The 25,815-nt window shown below is 36.7% G+C and overlaps 1 protein-coding gene across 7 annotated transcripts in view; it reads right to left on the bottom strand.

The window, feature by feature from the left end:
- CTNNA3 (catenin alpha 3) overlaps positions 1–25,815 on the bottom strand; it is a 1,858,220-nt gene that overhangs the window by 1,739,887 nt on the left and 92,518 nt on the right. For 3 of the 7 annotated variants that reach the window (XM_050805650.1, XM_050805649.1, XM_050805651.1), the window contains one exon: positions 25,127–25,277. The exons of 2 other annotated variants lie outside the window; for them this stretch is intronic. The gene's annotated coding sequence lies outside the window, so the exon portion shown is untranslated. Of the gene's footprint in view, positions 1–17,050; positions 17,178–25,126; positions 25,278–25,815 lie in introns of those variants that run through there. 2 more of the 7 variants (XM_050805654.1, XM_050805647.1) reach the window with 2 other exon arrangements.

Here is a 25,815-nt window from a genome sequence, read left to right as displayed (position 1 = left end):
GCCCAGGGCCCCATTTGCCCCTTCAAACATGCCAAGTGTGTCCTTGTTCCTAGTCTATGCTTAACTCTATCACAAGCCACTTACAAGGTGGCTACAAAATCCTTTACTTTTTAAAAGATTTTGCCTTGAAAAAATAATTATTCAAATTATATTAAGTGAAAAGATATTACTTGAGTTTCTTCTCAAAGTTTCAAATTACTGTTATTAGCATATGATACCTCAACACATAAAGTCAAAGCCCTACAATTTAGCCCTTTTCTACTTTGTTTCTCTCTCCTTTGCATTGATTTTTTTTTTCCTTCTAAAAGTAGAAACATGGTCTCTTTTCTCAGCTATTCAGCTGCAATGTAGGAGACATGCTTCAAGAAAGGCTCCAAACACTATTGCCAAATGGTTTCTCTCAAATGCATTTCTAGAACTGAAATGTTTTAGTTTGGTTTGGTTTTGATTTTGCTTTTTCAATCATTTCACCTACCACTTTGATTCCTTCTAACACAGGGAAATCTAAATTGACAGATAGTCTATCCTGTGGTGACCTTTCTGCATAGCCCAGAGTCAATCTATGCAATAGGATATGTCCGTCAATGTATAGCCTTAGGGTTCTATCAAATAAGTCCTCACAAAAGGATTTACTTGTTACCCCTCTATGACATGTACTATCCTACATAAAAATCAAGTCAAGATTGCTGCCATTGCTTTGTTCTTTCATCTGAAGGACAAAAGTAGAGGAGACTGTTGTGAACTAAAATAAAATGTGGCAAACCTTGGCAGCCTTTAAAAACATGTCGTTTTCACTGTGAAATTCACGACTGGTTTCCAAAGCTAGGCCACCAGAAATTGAAAGTAAGGAAGATAAAAAATTAAGGAAAGCAAAAATTATCCATATCATATGCAAACCCTTCTAGAAGAATTTTTCAGCCTAGAAGTATCTTTCTAAAAGGAGTGTTTTTTAGCCAAGAGACAGAAGACAACCTAATTTAGCCAAAGTATCTTCTAAGTCTGTGTTCATGTCTTTAACACAAATTAAGTAAAAGTTTTTCAAAAGTTCATTTTTCCATGGTAAAAATTACTTTAAAAAAAATAAGTCTTTAAAGAACTTGGCTTCATATAATTATTAGTCTTTAAATAAATGCTATTTCTTATTTTTTTTAAATCTTCCTGCTTTTTTGTATGTCCTGGTCAGTATTCCTGACTGATTGGAAATTAGGGCTATCATAGGCAGAAAACTGCATAATTTTGCAAATGAAATTGAAGCAAAGTCTAAATCTGACAAATTGTAGGTATAGCAATACCACAACGCAAATCCAAAACAAAAATCCTACTAGGTTGTAAGTATTATATTCTGAAGCATTTGCATTTTATTTTGTTTTATTTTTGAGACGGAGTTTTGCTTTTCTTGACCAGGCTGGAGTGCAATGGTGCGATCTCGGCTCACCACAACCTCCGCCTCCCGAATTCAAGCAATTCTCCTGACTCAGCCTCCCGAATAGCTGGGATTACAGGCATGCGCCTCCAGGCCCGGCTAATTTTGTATGTTTAGTAGAGACGGGGTTTCTCCATGTTGGTCACGCTGGTCTCGAACTCCCAACCTCAGGTGATCTACCCGCCTTGGCCTTCCAAAGTCCTGGGATTGCAGGCAGGAGCCACCACGCCTGGCCAGCATTTGCATTTTATAATCTATAAAATCTTAGGAGTTAGGCAGCACCTCCCAAATGATTCAAGAATACCTTCTACACAACCTTCATTTCACCAATGTACTGGGCTTGGATGAACAGAAATGATGAGAAGCTTACTATCCCATTAGATGCTCGTTGAGTTGAAACCTGCCACTTTTAAACTTTTATCCAAAAAAACGGCTTAATAAAGGGGTAAAAGTACGCTTTATAAATAAAGTAAGAAAAGTACAGATTTGGAAAGAGACTATAACAAAATCCCAGTTTTCAGAATCAAAGGAAGGAAAACAAATCTCTTGACAGTGGTGATAGATGTCTCCAGAGAAAGACACCAAGGCAGGGCAAACCCAACCATGTGGATAACTTCCCTTCTCTGCAAACTATCTTGTCTGCAATGCCTCAATTTCCTACATTCCACTTTATTCCCTGCTTGAAACTGAACTTTTATCATTTTATATCAATTTTAAATTCATTTGGTTTGACACACATTTCACTTCTAAATGTAGTTAACTCTGAGAGGTCAAGGGGTGCACACATTCAGTCACACATCAGTATGAACTAAGTCATTGCTCACCCTGTGCACATCTCTATTACAGCATGAACCACATTGTGTTTTCATTGTGCCCTGGCAGCAAAGGAGAGTGATGATGGAAGTTCAGAGAGATGCACAGAGAAGCCAGTGGAAAACTTTACCCATTTCCAAAATTTGCCTAAGGGTGGCCATTCCCTCACAAATATTAAAGAGGAAACGTTTGCCACCTACTTCTCCTCCCTACAGTAACACATAACCACCACCTCTCTCCCACCGTCCCCCCCTCAACCCCCCACTCCTCACCACCCACTCCAGAGCTCAGGCTCCTCTTAATAAAACTATAATTCTTTTACATAAGTTTATATGTTCTTGTGGGATGACTTGGAAACCTAACCGTCTATAATGTGGTTCCTATAGAAAATTCCCTAATACCAAATATTTAATTTAAAAAAAAAAAAAAAAGATTAACTTTTGTAACACAATTAGTTTGTAAGGTGATGGCTGATTCTCCTTTAAGCTTATTAAATTCCATGACACAGTCATCATACTTACCTAATTAGTCTAACTTTATACTCACTTTTCAACTAAACTGTTTAAGTCTTTTTTTTTTCAAAGATTACTGCAAACTCAAGTCTCTTATCACATCTTTAAACAAATAATTTGTATTTACTCCTCAATGCAGAATTTTATTTTGTCCTCCTAACACCTTATCCTGTAGAATATGGACTTTTATTCCTGCTAGTCAAAAATTGGTTTGGAAGAACCCAACACATTAACACGCCCTCCCATTTCCCTGTTTATCCATTAATTTGTCCAGTAGGAATTCCAGAATTCCCTATTAAATCATTAAACAGGTGAAAGCCAGACATAAAACCTAATTTTGATACTGTTACAAATCTCTTTCCAGATATGTAATGATCAATAAACACTTTAGACATGATTTTCAATATTATTAAATGCTGTTGTGTGAAATATTCTACCTTTTTCATTTTGTCAAAAATATAGATATATCATGAAGAGGCTTTTCCAAATGTTTTAATGAAATAGAAACACCCTTTCTACACCTTCCTGTTTAAGAGCTCAAAAAATATATATTTATAGTTTGGCATGACTTGTTCATGAAGAATTCATGCTGACTGCTAGTAATTACTGCCCTTTATTTACAAATTATGTTTTTAGTTTTCCTACAGATTGGCACCTAGATGTCCAGTTTAATTAAAGAGATCACTTTTTTACCTATGTTGAAAATAAGCATATTTGCTCTTCTCTATGTATTAGTCAGTTCATGGTGCTATAACAAATAGATCATAGACTGGGTGGCTTAAACGACAAACATTTACTTCTCACAGTTTCGGAGGCTGGAAAGTCCTAGTTCAAGGTACTGGCACATCTGGTGTCTGGTGAGGGCCTACTTTCTGGTCTGCAGATGGCTGCCTTCTCTCTGTATCTTCACATGGCAGACAGCAGAACACATCATGTCTCTTCTTATAAGGACACTAATCCCATTGATGAGGACTATACACTCATGGCCTAATTAGCTCCCAAAGGCTCTACCATTCTAATATCATCACCCTGGGGGTTAGGATTTCAACACATGGATTTGCAGTTGGGGGTGGGGAAGATACAAACATTCAGTCCGGAGCACTCTGCTTTCTGGCAGGTCTGCCATTTCTCAAGGACTCCCAAGAAAGTTTCTGTTACCACATCTAAAGATCATTTTAGGATTCATGGATATACTTCTTTTGGATGTATGTACTTCAACAAATTTAGAGATTAGGTTATCTTCTTTACTTTCATCATCTAGAGTTTCAATTATTGTTTAATTAATTTAAAATTTTATTAGGTAATACAAGGTTTAATAATGTATATAGTGAAACCAAATCTCTCTCTCTCATCCTTGTCTTCCTACCACCTAATTTCCCTCCCAGAGGCAACTACTTTGGGCACTTACTCTTATAGTTCCAGAGATATCATACATAATACCAAAACATATGGATTTATATATTTAATACAAATTATAACATCTTTGTTTTCTACTTAATTCAATTCCCTTATATTAATCTTTGTTCCACTCTTGCCAATTTGACATCATAGTTTAGATGTATCATATGTCATCTATTAATCTCTTATCATGTGACTCATGTAGAGGATCTATTCCTTCCTGTTTTTGTTTTTCTTCCTTACCTTCAGCATGTCCTGCCAGCCCTGGCAAATGAGAAGTGCTTTAGCCTTCCCAACATTATTTTTCCTAGTTTCTGCCATTCTCTTTTATTTGCCTTCAGTCAGGTGTCCCCGTATTAAGCTATTCTTGCATTGCTATAAGAAATACCTGAGATTGGGTAATTTATAAAGAAAAGATATTTAATTGGCTCATGGTTCTGCAGGCTATACAGAAAGCATGATGCTGACATCTGCTCAGCTTCTAGGGAGGGCTCAGGGAGCTTTTACTCATGGCAGAAGGCAAAGTGGGGAGCAGGCATCTCACATGGTGAGAACAGGAGCAAGAGAGAAAGAGAGGGAGGTGCCACACACTTTTAAACATCCAGATCTCTCAAGAACTCACTCACTATCATGAGGACACCACCAAGAGGCTGGTGCTAAGCCATCATGAGAAATCCGCCCCCAAGGTCCAATCACTCCACACCAGACCCCATCTCCAACACTGGGAATCACAATTCAACATGAAATTTGGGTGGTGACAAATATCCAAACTACATATGTCCCTCTTCTCATCTTCGATCCATATTCTTTCAAATTTGTACCCCTACATAGATACATTGGAGTTTGGGGTTGTTTATGTTGTTGTTCAACAACTATTTATGGAGCACTTAAACACATCAGCCACAATCTTAGTTTCCAGTGAAAGAAAAAGTAGTAAAGCCAGGCCCTACCAACTATGCATCTTCTTTCTTCGTGTTTATCACATTCCTTTTATGTCATATATAGTCCCTTGGAATCATATTTAGTGTTAATATAAAATTGTTGACATTTACTTCTCTGGAAGTCTAGGAAGCATTTCTAACAACTTATTTGGGATTATCACCCAAATAAATGATCACTTTCTCTATAAATCTGGGCAAAAGCTGCCCCACCCCCTATCCTCATGCTTTGGAAGTGACCATGGGGCCAAGATGATATACCCACCCAGAGCCCACATCTATTCTATCCTATCGTACCCAGGGTAGCCAGTGTCTCAACTCCCTACTCAACCAGTGCAAATCCACTTCCAGTGCCTATGCTGGCCTCTTTGTGGAATTCATCCTTCCAAGACTGAATCATTCAATGTGCCCAACCCTATACCTGAAAGGTAGCCAAAAGGCAGCTGTTTGCCAATGAGTGCAGATTGAGTTTGCGTGTATAGGCTGGGCTGTCTACTTGCAGGCACTCAAGGCCCCTCAAGTGCAAGACAGTCAGAAGTGGGAAGAGAAGAAAACAGGCCATGTGTCAGGGACACAGAAGTGGGCTCTGTCTCCATCACCTCCTTCTAAAAGGAACCCAAGAATTCTAAAACCAATCTTGCCTTCTGGGTCATTTCGAAGGTATATTTCTCAAAGTAGAAAGATTGGTGGGTAGAGCCTACTTTAGCAGCCTATTACATAGAATTGTAACTTACACATGTAGGCATACGGTGTGCAGGCCTCCGTCTGTACCCTCACACTTCCCACTACAAACGTTAAAGATAGGCCTGTCCAGACTTTCTAGCACTCCATATCACCAAGTGGCCAGATTTGCTTCTTTCATTGTTTCCTCAATATACCAAGATATATAATTGCCAAAGAGTTAAGATGAAAAGTCATGTTATTCCACCTTTTTTTTTTTTTTTTTTTTTTTTTTTTTTGGAGACAGGGTCACTCTGTTGCCCAAGCTGGAGTGCCAGTGGCATGATCACAGCTCACCACTGCAACCTCCGCCTCCCAGGCCCAAGCGATCCTCCTACTCAGCCTCTCAAGTAGCTGGGACGATGGGCGCACATCACCACACCTGGCTAAGTTATTCCACTTCTAAGAGAAGGTTTCTTAAAATTTTTAGAACGTGTCATCTATTACTGTAAGTTTTTTAAACCTGGACCAGGAAAGTTATTGAAGTAATAAGCTCTGTGTCAATATCACTTCTCTTACTTCTCTTTCCTCCATCCAAATGCTCTCTGTTATTATTCTTTCCTTAAGCTTCTGATTTCCATGCAAGAGTGTGAATTCACTATATGTATTTCTCTACCTCTTTTATTAAAATTATTTTGTAGACATTCAAAATTCCATTCATGAGTAAATAATTAAAAGGTTAAATAGTCAAAAACACAGAAATAAAAAACATTCATGATTTATTAGTATATCTGTGATTGTATTTAATTTGTGTTCTCCCAGGTAACTATCCTTATTTATTACTGACCTTCTCCTATGTTTTCTCCTGATAAGTACTATACATCATCTCTATTAACATGGTTCTTTCTATGCTCTAATTATTGTCATAACACTAGCACATACATACAGGTGTGCACATTCATACACGTTTGATGGTTTTATCTGGAAATAAGTGTCTCTTCCTCAAGTTTAAACTATTCTAATCATGTCAACAAGTCTTCCACCAAAAGTATCTTTGGGCTTCATGGATTCATGGTGGATCTCATTTAGTGAAACTCTATTTAGCTAAATATAAAAGAGAAATATTTTTATTAATAGTAGGTGCCAATCCCCACCATCATCACAAATGTTCACCTTTGCCTAATACCCTATCCTCCCAAAATATCAGAAGAAAGGATCAGCAACTAGTGAAAGACTGTCAAGTACTGAAATAATGTTCGAGCATTTTTAAAATTTTCATTAAGAATTTATCTTGAGGCCGGGTGCGGTGGCTCATACCTGTAATCCCAGCACTTTGGGAGGCTGAGGCCAGCCTTCCACTACAATCTCCTGAGGTCAGGAGTTCAACACCAGCCTGGCCAACATGGTGAAACTCCGTCTCTACTAAAAATACAAAAATTAGCCAGGCATGGTGGTCTGTGCCTGTAATCCCAGCTACTCAGGAGGCTGATACAGGAGAATCGCTGGAACCTAAGAAGCAGAGGCTGCAGTGAGCCGAGATTAGAAGATCGTGAAACAGAGACTCTGTCTCAAAAAAAACAAAAAAGATGTTATCTTGAATGCATAACAACTTTATAAGCCTTGCTCTCCCCCATCACCATGCCTCAGAAAAATTAGTATAATATAGTCAGGAATAATGTACAGCCTTGAAACCAAATGTTAACTGAAAAAAAAAAAAATCTAAATCATCACAAGATTTAAGTAAAGGAAAAGGAGGCAAGGGAAGTTTGCCGCACAATATTATCATAGCTGATTTTATACAATTCAGTCTTGGCTAGAGTGAAATGAAATGGAAAGAAGACAACTATAACATAAAACTTCCACTACAATCTCTATATACACTGGTTTTCCAAGCCCCACCTCCATGTTTCCAGTGCAATCATTTGCTGGTATGTTTGGCCTACCAAGAAAGAAATACATACACCTTCTACTCACTTGGTAAACAAAAGGATCTGAGGTTTGTCAGAGAATCAATAAAATCAAGCAACTGCCTGATATCATATGTGATGAAGGAACAGTTGGGTCTCATTCTTTTCAAATGCTCTTCCTACACTTTACAAATATTTTTGATGTATTTACATAGAGAGCAATAATCTTTATAAACTCTTCCACCTAGCTTTTCGGTAGGCTATAAGAGCAAAATGATGTGAGATCAGAGGCATCCCTAGACTATAGGGCATCATTCATTTATTCATTCTTTCAACTTATATTTACTGGCTGTCTACTCTGTGCCAATCATGAATAGAGTGACCACAAACAATATAGATAATAAAAAGTAAATGATTTCATATATTAGAAAATAACACATGCTATTTTAAAAAAGAAAAAGCAGAATAGAGTAGGCAGGGCTGGGTGATAGAGAAGTTCAGAGCAGATTTCAGTATTAAATAAGGTCAAGATTAGCCTCATTGAGAAGGAGACATTTGAGCAAAACTTGAAGAGGCAAGAAAATCAGCCAAGCAGACAGCCGGGGGAAGAGCACTGCAGGCAGATGTAACATCACAGCAGAAGCCTAAGGCAGGAAAGCAGTGGCTAAACAGCAAGGAGGCCAGTCTAAGTAGGGCAGAGTGAGCTACAAAGAGCATAGTAAGAGAGAAAGACAGAAAGGTAATGGGGGCTGCAGATCATAAGAACTACTGCAGATGTTTGAGCACTAAAACATCAACTGTATTTTTCTTTAGAGGACTCACTCTGGTGAATAGAATGAAGTATGAAGGGCAAAAGAAAAAGCAGAGATAGCCATTGGGAGTTCCCATAGTAACCTAGAAGAGATAAAATAATGGCTTAGAACTGGTTGGTGGTAGCAGAAGTGGACACAGGGTTCAGATTGTAGACATAGTTTGGCAATTGAGCCAACAGGAATTCATGAAAGATTAAACCTAGGATAGAGAGAACTCAAGATATCTTTAAGTTTTTCGGTCTGGAGCAACTGGAAAGATGGAGTTGCCATTAACTGAGGTGGGAATGGCTGCAAGAGGAGGAGGAAGAAGCAGAGTCCAGCTGGTGACATTATAAATTTGAGGTGCATATTAAGATCAAAGTGAAGATGTAAAGTAGGCACTTGGATATACAAGAGCAGAGTTTGAAAGAGAAATCTGAAATGAAAATGTAACTTTTGGAGTTGTCAGCATAAAGGTAGATACAATGAGACCACCAAGGAAGCATGTAGACTAGAAAGAGGTAGGTTGAAGTCCGCTATTGCAAGTGAATGGAAATACAGGCAGTAATATTCAGAGTATGATTATAGAATTGAGATTTGCCTTCAGGTGAATTTTAAAAATATGCCCCTTCTGGACACATGGATTAGAAAACTGACTGCACGCGGTGGCTCACGCCTGTAATTCCAGCACTTTGGGAGGCTGAGGCAGGTGGATCACCTGAGGTCAGGAGGACATCAGTCTGGTCAACGTGACAAAATTCCATCTCTACTAAAAATAAAAAAAAATTAGCAGGGCATTGTGGTGGGCACCTGTAATCCCAGCTACTCAGGAGACTGAGGCAGAAGAATCACCTGAACCCGGGAGGCGGAAGTTGCAGTGAGCTGAGATCATGCCATTGCACTCCAGCCTGGGCAACAACAGTGAAATTCCATCTCAAAAAAAAAAAAAAGAAAAGAAAAACAAGAAAACTATGCCACTCTCTGAGTAGACACAGCCCTGCGAGTGTCAGCAGAAAGGCCCACAGTTTGCCCAGCAGAGGGAGGGCTAGATTTCATCTCCACTCAGACCCTCAGCCAGGTAATACGCAGCAGCCCATGTGAGACATCCTGTCGCTGCACCCCGCAACCTCCATTGTCTGCTAAAGCGTTCTTAAATTCTCTTACCTCTCACCATTATTGGGCCTCAGTGATTATCAGTCTCAGCTTTAAAGTTGGACTGCCTGGGTGAGAATCTAGGCTCTGTTCCCTGCTCGCTGGTGACTTTAGCTAAGTTACTGATCTTTCCTGAACATCAGTTTCCTAATCCCTAAAATGAGAATAATAAGAGTACCTACCTCAAAGGGATCTTCAAGATTACATAAGAAAATCCATATAAAATCCATTAACTTAGCCAATATCTCTGACACCTGGCAGGGGCTCAACAAACGTTAGTTGATATCATTATCCCCTTTTAAGTGAAAGAACAGAATCTACTTGTCTACATTCAGATTAAAACTCTCCCTCATGTATAGAGCTCATAATTATTATTCAAGAGTGTTTCACTCATTGTTTTCATTACAAAAGACTTTAAAACAAAGCTTCCCTCTGGTGCCTCATTTTATTGGATTTCTTGACATCAAAATCACTTCAAAATCAATAAGGTATATTTCCTACATGTGCACTAATTAGAAATGCAACATGCCTAAAGTACTCTTTAAAAAAAAAAAACAAACACATTCCTAATGCACAACAGCCTCCTAATGGATCTTGAGCCCTTTGAAATCAATTCCAGAGTGGCACTTAAAAGGTATGCCCCAGGGTTAGGGCTACAATTGTTAGATGCACTAAGTGTGGGGAACTCCAAGAGTCTGTACTTTTTATTTCCTTAGCATCCAAAATCTCTGAGTTTCAATAGAACAAAACAATGTTACATTTTAGAACGAAAGGTAAATATCATTAGCATGCTGTAATTCAAACTTTATAAAGCTTATTTGAGTATTTGAAGTTCTCTTTATTAAACCTTTAGATAACCATCTTATTGATGTTTTTTGAAAAATGATCAAATTGAGCATCCCCCAAAATGATGAGTTTTATGAATTCTTTATGAAAAGATTCAAACAAAATTAATTAAATTAAAAAATTTGTTTCTTCTAGCCATAGCAACCAAAATTAAACATGTTTCCTCACACATACAACCAAAATGAAAGCAGCAAAAATGGTTAAAAAAAGTTACCTTAACCAATATGAAATATGAAAACAAAAGAAAACAACAGATTCTACTTATATTTAGGTCTTATAATGTCCTTCTGATTAAAAAAAGCAGAAAGTCATAATTCAATTTCTGACTTCATTGTACATGAGAATTTCACAAGACGACTTTATGACCCTGATAACATACCATTTACTTATTTTATAAAATGTCAGTTCACACTAAAAGCTCACCACAATGGCAAACATTTTCAAAATTGCAGCTACAGAGAAAGGACAGAAATGCCTCATGGTTAGTTACTCTATGTAGCAATGCCTTCTACTTAAGGACATTTTGTACCATATAAAAATTATGCCAAAATGGAGACCCATCTTATATAAACCCAGCATGAAGGTTATTTTTTAAAAGCCATAGAACTAAATTAGTCAAATTGAAGTTAAAGAAGAAGCTAATCTAATATATGAGACAACAGAGAAGCTTTCACTGAATCACCAGAACAAGAATAACCTTCAGCTAGAAGGCATCAAGTTTAAGCAACCAGGGCAGAAGTAACGTGCCCTTCACATACACTTTGAAGGTGACAGAGGCTTCTGTTGCTGCAAGTCCAGTGAGCCTATGGGACCATTCCATTCTATATATTGTAAAACAGCTCAACTGTATATGAATTCTTGTAAGGTCTGATATTTTTAAAAAGCAGAGAACAAAAAGAGAATGGCAAAGGTGGTAGAATTCTCACCAACCTCAATGTGAAGCCAAAAAAATTCTCATTTCTTCTTTGTTCTCTGTTTAGCTAGAAATGAATAAAAGCCTGCTTATCAGAATAAAGAAAATGAAACCAAAGTCCTTGAAAACACTATATTCATTTTTCTATAAATCAATACACTTGGGAAAACAAATAGTATGTAATTGGGGGATTTCAGCTCCTTCTGTGTCTCCTAGTTTTCCATTCTGTCATACTCCTTGAAGAGAATTTTCAAAAGTCTCTGCCAGAATCTTTAAATCTAACCATCCAAGTTCATTATTTATCAATATTTTCTTAAAGTTTCTCCAGGAACACTGGCTAAATACCTATTAACCCTACTTAACTGTTTCTTATTGCTCATGTTAAGTATCCTCTCTATAGGAAATAGATGATTTTTCTCCCCGAGCTTCAAAACACCATCCTCCTAGTTCTCTCCAAAATTTAGAATTCAAGAAACAAATGGAAGCAAACAACAAAACATTAGTAACATTAGAAGTGTGCCATACACATGGACTGAGAATACATTTGGGGACATGGTGGGCAGACTAGCAATTTGCTGTGGAATTACACAGCAAAAAAAGATGGAAAAGCCACAAACACTCATCTTTCATAGCAAGAGATCAATAGATACTATTTGAGGTTGAATGCAATTTCTCATTCACGGAAAAATATGTAAATTTAACCATGTAAAAAGCCTCCCAACCTCATTCATAATAAGACAGATGAGAATTAAAATACATTGAGATATTCTTTCTCACCTTTCAGATTGGCAAATACCAAAATTTTGATAACGAACTCTGTTAGTAAGGCTGCAGAAAAAACAAATACTCTTATACCTTGCTTCTGGATATTTAAAATGCTATCCCTATGGAGGGCAAATATGCAATACATGTACATGTATATGTATATGTAAGAATTTAAACTTTGACCCAGCAATTCAGTTTTTAGGAATTTACCTCAAATATAAAAATAAAAAGTGATGTATGCCCAAAGCAATTAATTGCAGCAAAGAGAGAGAAAAGGAAGAAAGAAAGAGAAAAAGGAGGGAAGGAGGGAAGGAGGGAAGGAGGGAAGGAGGGAAGGAGGGAAGGAAGGAAGGAAGGAAGGAAGGAAGGAAGGAAGGAAGGAAGGAAGGAAGGAAGGAAGGAAGGAAGGAAGGAAGGAAGGAAGGAAAGGAGGGAGGGAGGGAGGGAGGAATGTTGGCCCTTTCTTCACATCACGTACAAAAACTTACTTGAAATGGATCATAGAGCTGAAGGTAGGAACTAAAGGTATTAAACTTCTAGAAGAAAACATAGGAAAAAAAATCATTGCAACCTTGGCAAAGTTTTCTTAGCTGCAACACCAAAAGCATGATCCATAAAGGAAAAAGTTGATAAACTGGACTTCATGAAAATTCAAACTTTGTGAAAACACAAACCATAGACGGGGACAAAGTATTTTGAAAATCTACATATGACAAAGGTCTTGTATCCAGGAAATATAAAGAACACTTAGAACTCAATAATTAAATGAAAAACAACTCAACTCTTTAAATGGGCAAAAAAAAAAAAAAAAAAAAAAAATTGAAAAGACATCTTACCAAAGAAAATACATAGAGGGTAAATAAGCACATGAAAAATGTTCAACATCATTAGTCACTAGAGAAATGAAATTAAAGCCAAAATATGTACTCCTCCACACATGCTAGAATGGCTAAAATCTGAAAGATTATAATAAATACTAGAGCTAGCAAAGATGAGAAACAACTGGAAATCTCACACATTGCTAGCGAAAACGTAAACTGGTACAGCCACTTACAGAAAAAAGCTTGGGGCCGGGCGCGGTGGCTCACGCCTGTAATCCCAGCACTTTGGGAGGCCGAGGCGGGCGGATCACAAAGTCAGGATATCGAGACCATCCTGGCTAACTGTGAAACCTCGACTCCACTAAAAATACAAAAAATTAGCCGGGCGTGGTGCGGGCGCCTGTAGTCCCAGTTACTCAGGAAGCTGAGGCAGGAGAATGACGTGAACCCGGGAGGCGGAGCTTGCGGTGAGCCGTGATCGTACCACTGCACTCCGGCCTGGGTGACAGAGCGAGACTCCGTCTCAAAATAACAAAAAAAAAAGCTTGGAAGTTTCTTATAAAGTTAAACATATACCCATTCTATAACTCAGCAATTCCACTCCTTAAGTATTTAGCCAAGAGAAATAAACACTTATGTCCACATAGATACCTGTATGTAAACATTCATGGTGGCCTTATTCATAAGACAGTCATCCCCCCGAATCCTTGGGGGATATGTTCCAAGACCCCCAGTGGATACTTGAAACCTGGGACAGTACCAAACCCTATAAATACTATGTTTTTTCCTATTCAACACACATCTAATAAAGTTTATAAATTAGGCACACTAAGAGATTAACAACAATGACATCATAAAATAGAACAATTTTAGCAATATATTGCAATAAAAGTTATGTGAATGTGCTCACTAATTCTCTTTCTCAAAATATCTTATTTTGTGTAATATTTTTGAACCATGGGTAACTGAAACTGCTAAAAGTGAAACCATGGATAAGAAGGGGCTACTGTAGTCAGAAACTAGAAACAACTCAAATTTTCACCTACAAGTGAATGGATAAACAATTTGTGACACAAGCATACCATCACATGCTATGCAAGAAGAAAGAATGAACCAAGTATACAGGCAACGATATGAACGAATATCAAAAGCATTTTGCTGAGTGAGAATCAGATATAAATAAGTACACACTATATGATTCCATTTATATAACATTTTTGAAAGGACAAAAATATAGGGACAGAAAACAGATTGCTAGTTGCCAGATGCCAACGGTTGATGTAATCAATTGACTGCAGAAGGGCACAAAGAAACTTTTTAGCATGTTGGGGATATTCTATTTGATTGTGGTGATGACGGTTCTATAACTGTATATGATTGTCAGATCTCATCAAACTAAACGTTAAAGGAGTGAATTTAATATGGTGTATAAAAATTATTTCTCAATAAATTTGACTTTTAAAAAATATCTTTTCTGTTCATCTCTTATCCACGTGGCACAGAAATATTTCTACATTTATTTCATCCACTATATAATTACAAGTTTCCACTGATATCCTTTGGCTCCACGAGCTCTTTGTTAAGTTCTCTGAACTAATACTTTCAAAAGTTAATTCGCTCTTTCTAAGTGTCTTGGCCCTTCTTGTACATCTGTCAATTTACAGTATTTGGTGCCTAAACCCTACCTAACTTCTTAATAGTATTCATTCCCAGGCTTCACAACTGTGTGTCCAGGTTATTCTCAATGTCATCCTGGACATCTGATCAGTTATTTGTTATATATTTAATTTATAATTTTTCTGGCAAGAACTCTAAGTCAACCTATCTATGTGTTTACAGTACAAAACTATAAAAACAAGAGCTTTCAGTATTTGTCTGTTTTTGTACTGCTTTAAAAACAAAATCATTTCTTTTTTTTTTTTTTTTTTTTGTTAAAGCTAGCTCAGATTTTATTTTGTACCCAAAAAAAAAAAAAAAAAGCAATTGAATTGTTCTGTAGCTGGAGGCATGGGCAAGGGTAGTCCCCAGGCAGTAAACTCTCCCACGGGTGGGCTGAGGGGCTAGGGCTGAGCCTCAGGTGGGTCTCCTGTTTCCTGTGCTCCTCTGCACAACGGCCTCCCTCCCGGGATCTGGGGCAGTCACAGGAGGGGCAGGCTGGGAGGGACTGCCGCAGCTGTTGACTTGGGCAGGACGTCAGAGGACTCAGACACCAGCTTCCCATCGCAGGTCTAGGTCTTCTTCACAACCACAGCCCTGGTGAATCATTTCTTATTGACCTTACTTTTAACAATGAATAAAAAAGAGCCAAGTGACTGTCCCTGGCTCATCATGATAATATCAGAAGACAACACTGAAAATCCTTAGCAAATTTTAACTACTACCCTCTTGTCTCTTTTCAATACTGCTGTATGACAGCAGCGAGTTTCTAAGTTAGTTCACTTAGACAAGCCCAGTGTAGTGAGTACAAGGCCCAGAGTACCAGTCTTCAACATAGGAGGTGTCTTGCGAGTATTTGAAGATGAAAGTACATTATAAAGTCCTGTCTCTGGTTTCCTTCTTTCTACTCAACAACTGTTTTTACCAGTTAGATCAATCCAGTTAATTTTGACCTTACAGAAGTTGAAATTCAAGTTAAATTTACTGCTAGATTAAAAGGGTGAAAAGAAGGAAAGTAGCTAATCCCATTTACAACAATTTTTTTTTTAAATACTAGGACTAGTATTCATATATTTATACAAAATTGCTAAATATATTTTATTTTAAACATTGTCTTGATCGTGTCTGTTCTAATATGTAGATATTTTATCTTATTTAGATCACTCCGGTTGTTTCCAAAAAACTAAGCTTCCTTTAATCTCTCTTCTGAACTAACCAAATTGTTTTCTGAACACTTGAGGCCACATTTATGTTCACATAAGTTAGTGTGTGGGTTAAAAGGGTAGCAGTTCTTCATTATTTTTCACCAAAACACAAGTGACATTTAAAGCGTATTTAATATTCACAATCTAATATATTCTCCTCATTCCAGAGCCACCGAGGTAAGAGGAGGCAACTGGTTTGCATGAAACTCCACCATAAGATTTCTGAAACCCTGTATTTTCTCTCTTACCAATCCATAATACACCACAGTTATTGTTGAGAATTGCTGCATTTATTTTATTGTGTTTTCTTACTCCTGGCTGTTTTATATCCCACACTTGTTTTCTTTCTTCTTTCACTCCACACTTAATTTATCCTATCTTGAATTTCATGCAGCCTTATAAACCACCTTAAATCCTTTCTCGAGCAAGGCAAGGAATAAATAAAGAGTCATTCTAGGTATCTGAAAAAGCAATCTTTTCTCATTTACCTTAGATAAAGCCTTACAACTTTAACTTCTTGCTGCCTCTTAGCTATGCTCTACCGTACTGAATATACAAGTATTGGAAATCATGAGTTTCTCCTTTTTTGCTTTACCAATTCTCTGTTTAAAAATATTTAAGTCTGCACACAGAAACTACAGGGAAAACAACTATGCACAACTTAAGTTTAAAAGCCCATAACAGCAATTAAATTGTTTGCACAAATAACCTACTTACTGTACAATTTTTGTGTCTAAAGTATGTAAAGTTTCGCGTGCCTTGCATACAGTTACTCAATCATTATAGTAATAGCTCAGTTACAGAGTAGGAGTTTTTAAATGAGCTGATGTAAGACTGCTATAGCTTGGGCATGGCACATGAGAATTTGTTTTAGTGCTATTTTTAAAACCACTAATAAACAGCAGACTCGAGCCTCTGCTCAATTGAATCTGCCTGAGTTGTGAAATTAAAAAATGTGTAAGAGAACCACATTTTTATCTAAATCTGAAATGCCTGCTAATATACTCGGAAAAGTAGACATTTAAAATTGGAGCTTTCATAAAATAGTCTAGAGTTTAGTGTTACTAAAAGGAAAATTAGTTATAAAAGTAAAAATTGTACAACATAATAGTTTCTATTCATCCCATTTTATAGAAATAATGTCCTTTCATTTCCCCCAAAGTTATCTAACCGAGCAACAGATAATCTATAATTACTAGGATTTGCCTTATAGCAAAGTTTGATTTTTAAAAGTTTGACACTCCACTCACCTACTGCAGGACAGAGTATTGCCCATATACAGATACTAAACCAATTGTCTAAGCAATTTCTTGTATTTAGAAATTCAGTGCCACTATCATGGCTCACAATTTGGCTTATGATGCATCTGTAAGCAAACAGCCTGACAAGCACCCTAGTGTATTTCAGGATGACTGACAGGACACAGTGGCCCAACCAAGAAGGGGGGATGGGTGCTCTTAAAGCAACATGCCAGTGAAGGGTAACATCAAACAGCAGAATCAGACCTGAAATTCTATTTTTCAGATTTACAACGAAATAATAATACATTATCCACTATCAACTTGTAAATACAACTTGCATGGTCATTATGTACCCAAAACACTGTAAATCCCAAAGTAGAATTTTTGAGAATTTGTAAAAGTAGAAAGAAAAAATGTAAAACAGGCATGTTATATGATACTTCCCTGAAGTGATCAAGCTTTCAGGTTACTTAAGAATATGCCAGTTATTTTTAACAGAAATTAAATCAGGCTATCCACAGAAAAGCCATTCTTTCTTTTCCTTATAATATCAATTTTTATTTTAGATTCAGGGAGTACTTGCACAGGTTTGTTATATGAGTATACTACATGATACTGAGGTTTAGGTTATGATTGATCCCATCACCCAGGAAGTAGGCCTAGTGCCCAAAGAAAAGCAATTCTTATCTCACCTTCAGATATTTGTCAATAGCTCTTACAAAAGCAATTCAGGAATAACTAATGAAGGTAATTTAAATATCTTTAATTAATCCGAATTGTTATTGAGGATAGGGGCCAGAGATTCATGTATTTTTCCCCCTACTGCATTCCTTCCCTATGACCTACTTCAAGATTAAAATATAGACCAAAAGATTAAGAAATTCCCATTATAGATATTTCTACATTAATTTCACTTTAGAAAACATTTAAGTAACATATTGGCTTCATTCTTCACATTTACAATTTTTCCTATATTATTTCACAATACTCTGCACTGCTCAATCTTTATAATAGAGCAATCATCCATATTTTAAAAACAAACAAAAAAGCCAAGTCACTCATTTTTAAACACAATCCCTCATTTAGCCAGTAGAGGGTATTATTAGATTCTGAAAGCCCACATATTGCACCCAATAACATGTATTTTTATACTTCAGCTAGGAACTGGGACACGTCATCTCGACTTTCCTTAGTAAATGCACTTGGAAATATCCCATTTTACTTTGCCCATATAAATTTGACTTTTAGAGCCCAGATTAATGTTTCTCATCTGTATCAGACTACCATTATTTCCTCCTCTATCTGCTCCATCAGCTGCATCCTCTGAAATAAAAGAAAAGCACTAGAAGACCAAGAAGTGGCAGAATTACCAAGAAGTAGCAGAACTGGGTTCAACCATCAGAAAGACTTTCCACAATCCTAAATTTTTCTGGGACAAACAAACAAACAAAAATCTTACATAAAGATTCTAAACTCCATTAAAAAATCCAAAACAAATTCTGAAGAAAACAGAACTAAACTATAGGATAAAATCGCTCTTCAAAATCATATGATGTTTGCAACCTCTTTAACTCATATATCGTAATTGCCCTGTTTAATATTTGCTAAATTTTCATTATGTATTAGAAGCCACAGGCTAATTTTTAAAAATATATTTCCTGTTATTACAGCATTATTATATTTCTCATAAACATGCAGTATTATGACTAACAAAGTTCCCATATAATTTATAGGTTATTTATTTTATAACTTAACATTCAGTGTGGAAAGACATGGACAGCAATTTGCCTGATTTATTCTAAAAATAAAAATTTTACTATCTAATTAGCTAAAATCATTAACTCCCACAAATTTATCTTGGCTGAAGATAAAAAATGTTCTGTTTCTTTGATGCTATTATATCACAAACATCACGTTAACTATGGCAAAAGTGAAAAAACAAGTTCAAAGAGCAACCTCTTTTTTCATGCTCTGATTTGCCACTAATGACACATCCTCTATGCTAAAGTACTAAATTTTCCAAAGAGAAAATAAATGTTAATTCTCTCCCTCAATTGTCATTCAAAATAAGAAATTACAGGTTATTTTCCTTTAAAGGGGAATTCTGTTTCTAATAATAAAAACAAGTATTGGGTTCTCACTGAAAGAAACTGCTCTATAAGATCATTTCTCATACTCAAATGTGGTAGTTTCTTTCCTCATGTAATAACTAACAATAGCCATGTAAATATCACATTTTACATTTGGAAATAAAATAGATCCCTCTTAACTATATTCTTTCATGAAATTTTATATCTTCAATTTTCTAAACAGATATATTCGCTATAATATAAAATAGATACCTGGGCTTTTTTCTCAAATTAACTTATAGGATAAGCCACTATTCAGAAGAAAACTGAAAAGTCAGTTTTGTCAGTAATTTGCTTATCCTTTTTGCCAATCATCCACACATTTTGGAATATGTATATAAATAATTTTGTTGTTGTTATTTCTAGTTACCCACTTAATTCTACTTTACTTTTCAACTCTGAGTTTGGTACCTGACACAGGCTCTCCTGAACTGTCTCACTCAATGGTTTTCAGTTTCCCTAGGTGCCTTAAGAACCTACATCTAAAGGCCATATTAGTCTCAATTCTATTTGTAGATTTAAAAAAAAATTAAGGAAAATGCTTAGGGAGAGGGAGAGATTGAATAAGCAGTGAACAGATACGACTTACTTAAAATATTCCTTTTTACTTTTAGCAAAAATGCCTCCATACACTATATGCTCTATCTGAATTTTCAATATATTTTATATATACAGTAGTTCCCCCTTATAGACAACGTATGTGTTCCAAGACCCATAGTGAATTCTGGAAACCACAGATAGTTCTGAACCCTATATATGTTTTTCCTATACCTACAAACTGTGATAAACCTTAATTTATAAATTAGGCAAGAAATTAACAATAATAATTATAAAATAGGGCAATTATAACAATATGCCTGCATCAGAACTCTTGCACTTTGGGGCCAGACTGTGACAGTCCGTTTGAAAATCTAGATGGCCTCTAGGAATGACTAATGGGCAGGTAGCATATACAGCAGGACATGCTGGACAAAAAGATGATTCGTGTCCTGATTGAGACATAACAGAAAAGCACAAGATCTCATTGTGCTACTCAGAATGTACACATTTACAACTTGTGGAATGGTTATTTCTGGAATTTCCATTTCATATTTTCAGACCAGGGTTGACCTTGGGTATCCAATACCACAGAAAATGCAGCCACAGATAAGAGGCCTACTGTGTGTGTGTTTTTTTTGTTTTGTTTTGTTTTGTTTTGTTTTGTTTTGAGACGGAGTCTCACACTGTCGCCCGGGCTGGAGTGCAATGGCACGATCTCGGCTCACTGCAACCTCCGCCTCCCGGGTTCAAGTGATTCTCCTGCCTCAGCCTCCCAAGTAGCTGGGATTACAGGCACTCGCCACCATGCCCGGCTAATTTTTTGTCTTTTTAATAGAGACGGGGTTTCACTATGTTAGCCAGGCTGGTCTCGAACTCCTGACCTTGTGATCTGCCCGCCTCGACCTCCCAAAGTGACTACTGTATTTCATTTATCTTCAAAACAACTTATTACTCCCCTAAATTACTTCAGTGGGCTCTTAGAATGTAATATTGACACCAGTTGACAGGTATAGTGCAAGCTCAGACTCTGACATAGGTTAGGTATGCTAAGTTTGAGGTGCAGTGGCATATGCAAATCGTTATGTCCCATGAGCAACTGGAAATGCAGAATCCATGAACTTTGGAGAAAAATTATGCCTACAGATACAGATATAGTAACCTGTCCATCCATGTTACACTCTAATCCATAAGAGTAGATGAGCTCTTCCAAGATTAATTATAGAAGGAATAAGGCAGCCACCTTACAAAACAAATACAGTGGAGAATATGATGAGAAGAAATGTCATAATAAGAATAGTAAGAAATGCAAAACAAACTGGGTTCAAATTCAAACTCACTTTACCCTCTTTGGCCTCATCCACAATGACCCCAATTTACCCTGTTTTCCTGATGTAAAATGAGACCTATAAAACTTCTATGAAGAGTAATTACTTATAAAATTGCACACAGAATATAATGGAATGCTAATTACCATGCCAAATAATTCATTTATCGATTATTGTTATTTTGTGGAAAGATACTTTTCTTTTTGTGAAATTCTGCTTTTCAAAACCAAAATGCCATTGAATTTTAGAGGGCTGCTGTGAAACACATCAAATAGATTGCCCCTCTGATTTTTAAATGGATAAAAACGATTATGTCCACACAGCTTTATTTAGTAAATTGAATCCATGTCACCAATGGAAGTCATCTATTCCATCCATGAAAATAATTTATAATTGGATAGCAAGAAAACATGGTACTAAAATGTAAGTATGTTTAGAGCTTCTTCCAAAGTTGCGACATGTTTAATAGGGAAAATTAAAGGGACATTAACACATATTAATAAATTGAGTATTTTTTTTGGAAGAGTGGGTATAGGATGGTTAAAGATAGAATACTGAACTAAACACAAACAAATGACAATAAGAAAAAATAGAAACCTCTGTGTCTTGTTCCCACATAAGACTTATGGAGTTGTGCCAACCTGCTTCATTCCAGAGCAGAGAGTCACTCAGTCACTGAGGCTATATTAGAAAGAAAGGAAATCCTTTTCTCCCACACTCTCCGTTTCCAAAGATAATAACAGAAAACTAGAGAGTGATGGATCTCACTACTAAGCAGCCATGTCTATTTTACTCATGTCTTTCATTGACTCTCTAAGTCTAGTCTACTGATTTTGCACAATAGAACAAAAGAAATATATGCACAAAAACAAATAAAATCAATTTTGCAAAACTTGTAATATCCCTAAATTTTCCAAAATATAACTGCTGTAGTCACTAAATTAAAACTATAACATCATTGCTATTAGGTCATCAATTGTATTCAAAAGAATGAAGCTTATCACAGAGAAAGGTAAAATAATTAAATTCAGTCATAGAGCCAATGAATCACACTTCTTTTACTTCAAATGATAACCCTGCCAAATCAAACAGTCTGAGTAACCCCCACACACACATCCCAAGCCAATCCAATCCACTTTTTTCCCCCCTGGGTCTTGGGTGCACAGAATCAGACTAACACAATCAGTCACAGTCCTCACTGGTGGACTAGTCCATGAAAAGCCTGTTTTATTTTTTGTTTTCATAGTCTATATTCCCTGTCCTCAGTTCTGTTCCCCTGTCTGCTTCTTATGGTAGTTAATGGGTACATTTCCAATTAAACTTCCATAACTTTTTTTTACATACTCTATATATGTCTACAAGAATATATAACTTTATGTGTATGGATGTTTAAATTTACACAAATAATATTGTATTTCCCATCTCTTTCTACTTCTCTCTCTCTCTCTCTCTCTCTCTTTCTCTCTCTCTCTCTCTCTGTTTCATTGTGTGGTGTTTTGTTTTGTTTTGTTTTGTTTGGTCTTTCTATGTTGGACTATAAAGATGTAAACACTGAACGTTTGCTCACTCAGCACATAGTCCCAACCTTGTTCTCCCTTATGTTTCACTGCTATGGAAGCAGGACATTTGATTTCCCAGCCTTCTTTGCAACTCAGAATGGCATGTGAAAGAATTCTGGCCAATGAGACGGTAAGCTTTTGCTGTCCCTATCAAAAGGACATCAGCGCCCTTGCCATGCCTTCCTTAACCTGACTGTGGTAAGGTGCCTAGAAATAAAACAATCTTACTGCAAAGCTGAAGAGGAAGGATGACAGAGTAGAACTATAGAAAGAACTTGGGCCCTTGATGACATCCGTTATTAACTTCTTACCTCCAGACTTCTTATTTGATAAAAATGAGTTCCTAACTAATATAATAGATTTAGTTTGTTCCTTTATTTTCCATTGTATAGCATTTTGTCACATGCATTTATAACTATATTTTGTGTCCATATCACTAATCAAGCACATTTCGGTAATAGCCAACTCTTTGCTATAGGAAACAATGCTGTAATAAACATTCTCATACATGTCTCTTTGTGTGCCTATGCAAGAGTCCATTCTGTTATAGGCTAAATTGTATCTCCTCAAAATTCCTGTGTTGAAGTCCTAAGCCCTAGTACCTCACTCAGAATACGACCGTATTTGGAGACAGGTCCGTTAAAGAGGTGATTAGGTTAAAATGAGGCTGTCAGGATGGACCCTAATTCAATCTTACTGGTGTCCTTATAAGAAGAGGAAATTAGGACACAGAGAAGAAAGGACATCAGGAATGTGCACATAGAGGGGTGACCATGTGAGGAAGGTGGTCATCTGCAAGCCAAGGAAAGAGGCCTCAGAAGAAACCAAACCTGCCAACACCTTGATCTTGGACTTATAGCCTCCAGAATTGTGGAAAAATAAATTTCTCTTGCTTGAAGATCCCAGTCTGTGGTATTTTACTCTGGCAGTCCTAGCAAACTAATACAATTCAGAAGTAGAATTTCTGGGTCAGAATGTGAGTATTCAGTTTCAATAAATATTGTCAAATTGGTCTCCAAAACACACCACAGCAGAGAATGTAGGTTCACATGTCCCTACCTCCTCACCAACACAAGATATTACATGACATTTTAACTCCCACCAACATGGGACATGCAAAGCAGATATCACTATTTTGATTTGCACTTCTGATTACCAGTGTAAATGCTAATCTCTTTTTAGTTGATTAGTCAGCCATTCAAATATCCTTTCTATAAATTCCTTACTTGTATTCTTCACCTGTTTTTCTCCTAGGTTGCCTGTTCATTTCCTTACTTATTTCAAAGAATTCCCTATATATTGAAAATGTAATCTTTTGTCAGTAATATTCCTTGAAAATATCCTCTCCCTCCTTTGTACGTCCCTCTTTGTCTAGGATACCTTCCCTTGAACATTCTACCATCTGTAGATGAAAGTTTCATTTTCTTCATAGCCTTACACATTCTAGGTTATTGCCATACATTAATATTTACCAATTTAATGAGTATGATAAAGTATCCTATGTTGTTTTAATGTGTCTTTACCCAGTAACTAGTGAAGAAAACTAAGTTTCTTTTGACTTATTTATGGGTCATTCTAATTTTCTTTTCTGTGAATTACCTTTTCACATACCATTGACCCTATTGGATTGTTCCTTTTTTGATTGTTTATCTCTTCCTTATTAATTTTTTGGAGTTTTTAATAAAATCTTACGATAAATGACTTTTGTTAAATGGTGTATGAGTCAACTATTTTGACAATAACACCATATAAAAAAACCACCACTGAGGTTTAGAACTCAGTGGCCTAAGAAAACGTTTATTCTTTCTTGTGGATTTTCAGGTTGGCTAAAGATTGGCTAATTCAGAATGGACCTGGCTTAGCTTGCCCCAAGCTATAGTTTTAGGATCCAGATCTGCTCCACATTTTTCTCATCCTCCTTGGACAAGTAGGCCACTTGGAGCATATTCTTCTCATGAACAGAAACACAAGATGGGCAAATGGAAACATTCAGTACCTCTTAAGGTGAAGGCTCCAAGTTGGCACTCTGCCTTTTCTGCCCACATTCTAATGGGCAAAGCAAGTCATATGGCCAAGTCTAACTTTTCTGCCCACATTCCAATAGGCAAAGCAAGTCATATGGCCAAGTCTAACATTAATGGAGCAGGGAAATACACTCTGTCTCTAGTAGGAAGAATTGCAAAGTCACATGGCAAAGGGGATGGATATAGGGAGCCAGAGGATTGGGAAACCATGTGATCCACTTTATATGGATGAATGTAAACATACCCTGTCAATTGGTAGTTTTTGTTTCTTTTTATTGTTTTTTAAGTCTTTCAATTAATTAATTTTTGCGTTAATGTAATAATTTCAGTATTTTACTTTATGGCTATGTTTTGAGTGTCTTATTTAAGAAATTATGTCCAGGCCGTGCGCAGTGGCTCACGCCTGTAATCCCAGCACTTTGGGAGGCTGAGGTGGGTGGATCACAAGGTCAGGAGATAGAGACCATCCTGGCTAACACGGTGAAACCCCATCTCTACTAAAACTTACAAAAAATTAGCCGGGCGCGGTGGTAGGTGCCTGTAGTCCTAGCTACTCGGGAGGCTGAGGCAGGAGAATGGCGTGAACCCGGGAGGCGAGCTTGCAGTGAGCCGAGATCGCGCCACTGCACTCCAGCCTGGGCGACAGAGCAAGATTCCGTCTAAAAAAAAAGAAAGAAAGAAAGAAATTATGTCCTATCCTAAGATCATAAATAATTTTCCTCTAGAATGCAATCATAGGGATCAATAACCAATATATTTTGAATTAACATATGCCTAAATGTAAGATTATATCATATAAACTAAAGGCTGAGGTACCTAAGTTAAGTAATCAAAGTTAAAAATATTTACCCAAGGATGACTACTTATTTCAGGTAAATTTTTTAGCTTGGTCTTTAAAATATATTAATGATACAGGCTGGCAGAGAAGAGAAAGACCCAGGAATTAAAAGAAATCACAAAACTTGATTGTCTTTTATAAACAGATCTTTATTCATCTAAGCAATATAGGTATATTCAAAAATGCAAAGCACAAGAACACAGAAAAATATATACAGTCTTCTGAGGTCATGCCATTGGAAAAGGAAAAAAGAAACTTTCACAGAACTGAACAATTATAAAATGATATATGTTATGATGTCATATTTGTAAAATATATGTGTATATATGGTAGTAGCAGGGTCGACTTCAACAGTTTTG

This window comes from Macaca thibetana, chromosome 9 (genome assembly GCF_024542745.1).
Source record: "Macaca thibetana thibetana isolate TM-01 chromosome 9, ASM2454274v1, whole genome shotgun sequence".
Classification (NCBI taxonomy): domain Eukaryota; kingdom Metazoa; phylum Chordata; class Mammalia; order Primates; family Cercopithecidae; genus Macaca; species Macaca thibetana.
This window is presented reverse-complemented; position numbering and strand designations above follow the sequence as displayed.